A 2,743-nucleotide genomic window follows, 5' to 3' on the forward strand; every position below is an offset into this window, starting at 1 on the left:
GTTTTCCTTTATTCTAATTCCTATCTCTTAGTTATACATGTTTTAAATTTTATTCACAATAATTGTTCATGTTTATAAGATACACTGAAATATTTCTGTGCATGTCAACATTATATAATGATCAAATCATCATATATCATCATATAAATCACTTACACTTTCATCAATACTTTGTTGTGAGGACACTGAAAGTTCTCTCTTCTAAGGATTTGAAATATACAATGTATTATTGTTATAATTGCCTTAAGTTATTTTACATATTTTTAAATTTTCATTTTGATTTTTACAAAATATTCTGTGGCTGCTTTATATCATAGAATCTATTTTCACAAAGCTAGTCAATAAATTTTTTTAGGACACTTGCTCATTTTTTAAAATTTGAACACATACACACAACTTTTCTTATTTTTTAATTTTTTAATTAATTTTTATGAGAAAAATAGCAATGAAACAGTTTCAAAACAGGTTAGTAAGACAGTTACAATAATTAATACATTACATATTGTAGTCTTTGTAGTAGATATTCAGAGTACAGGATGCAGACATGATATCTCATCTAAACAATATTAATACAAACCTTTCTTCTCACTGAACTAAGAGAAAGTAGCTGTATATCTATCATAACTACTTTGTATATACATATTTTTTTCTTTACTACAAAATGGTTCTTCCTTTATATTCCCATTTTTGTTTTGTTTTGCCATAGATGGGTGTTCCATTGCTGTAAGAGCAGCTATATTTGAGACGTCTTTAGAAAAACCTTTTCATACTTGATGCCAGTTGAAGTATTGTAGGTACTTGAATTCAGCAAAATACCCCAGTATAGTCCAATAATCTAATAGTAGTGGATTATCAGCAGAACTGGCAATGTCAGCAGTTGTTCACTTGAACATTTTACTGCTCAGCATATCAATATGGCTTTACTTTTTATACCTTGTGGTTACACTTTTCTACTGGATGATTAAGAACAAGTTAAAGCAAGACCTATATAACTAAAAGTGTAACTTTTGTATCTGACAATGTCATTTTCTTTTTTTTATTAGGTATATCATTCATTATTTCTGGTTATCTTCTATCAATATTTTAAAGATATACTTTTGCTTTTGTGGTCTCTATTATGTGTGAGAAAAATGTTGCAAGGAATGTTGTTACTTCTTTGTGTATGATTTATCTTTTCTCTATCAATGCTTTTAAGGTCTTTGTTGTTTTGAAGATTTACAACAGTGTGTCTGGGCATGAATTTCTTTTCATTTATCTTGTTGTTATAAGTTGGGCTTACCATATTTGTAAATTCCTATATGTGTAATATAATTCTCATCCATTATTTCTTCAGTTTTCTTTGCTTCATTTTTCTCTTTCTCTCTTAAGAATTCTCATTACATCTTTCCTAGATATTCTCATTATATTCTTTTCCCACCACTATTCCAAATTTGTTATCTCATTTTCATTCTGTCATTAATTGTAATGGCTGTTTTGCTGTTGTTGTTTTGTTTTGTTCTTTGGTGGAACTGAGGATTGAACTCAGGCCCTTGTGCTTTCCAAGGAAGTACACATTCTACTGAGCCATCTCCCTGGCCCCAATTGTAATTGTTATAGAAATCTTTGGTAATTGACAAGCTTTCCTTGAGTCTAACCTATCATTTATTTCCCTTTTAAACATGTTTTTGTATTTTATAATTCTTTTCAGTTATGTTGAATGAATCAACTTTGTGTTCATCTTATAAATTATCTTAGCTGAATATTAGTGTCTGACAGAAAACAAATGTCTGAATCTGCTCAGGACTATTACCCTCAGAGTACTAAATGACAAAATGTCATTGTCTTTCAGTTCTGGGGCTGGGAAGTCTAAAACCAACATCTCCCTAGGTTAATCTCTAATATGATTTCCTTTCTTGTCTTATAGACAGTTTTCTCCTCCTTGTGTTTTCACATGATGGGGTAAGGTTTTTAGGGTAGACAGTATGGAGCATAGGCCAGGATTTCCTCTTTCTTACTAGGACACTAATTCTGTGAGATTATGTCCCCATAATCTTTAATCTTAATTACTTCCTAAAGTCCTTATCTTTGATGTGACTACACTGAGAGCTAGTGCCTCACATATGAAAAGGAAGGAGAGGATCTAACCCAAACTACAACCCCAAACTAATGTTGCTGTTGGTCTCAATCTTGATGTTTTGATAGTATTTCCTTTTGCTATTAGCGGCATTTAGCTACTACCTTCCATTCCATTTAGTTTATTTTTATATTGTTTCCTTTTACTACCCTCCCCTGGAAACTCAATATGGGCCTTTATGTACTTTACAGAGTTCTTACCTATAGCAGAAATAACTGTATTGTAATGGACATGCCTTTCAGACTTCTGGAGCAGTGTTATAAGTGGAAGAGTCCCAGCATCTTGACAGCTTAGAGATGCATGAGTAGTCTAACTTGAGTTGCTTCGGGATGGGAAGATTGCTGTTCACAGTAAATTTGATTGCTCTCTTTTGTTCCATCTTTACTGTACAACTCTTAATTGTTTAGTCAGTAATTATACAGAGAATATGTAAGAAGTGGGAGAACCCATCTCCAGACATGTGCATGTACATACTTACATAATTAGCAGTTTAGATATCTCTTCACCAGGGCTGTAGGCCATTTGAAGGCCAATAAGTATATTTAAAAGATCCAGGCTAGAGAAATTCTGGGTGGCATTATCATGAGGAAAGAGCTTGTAAATATTTTGTCTCTTAGCAGAAAAAAATAA

Source organism: Octodon degus, unplaced genomic scaffold (genome assembly GCF_000260255.1).
Source record: "Octodon degus isolate 3935 unplaced genomic scaffold, OctDeg1.0 scaffold00338, whole genome shotgun sequence".
Classification (NCBI taxonomy): domain Eukaryota; kingdom Metazoa; phylum Chordata; class Mammalia; order Rodentia; family Octodontidae; genus Octodon; species Octodon degus.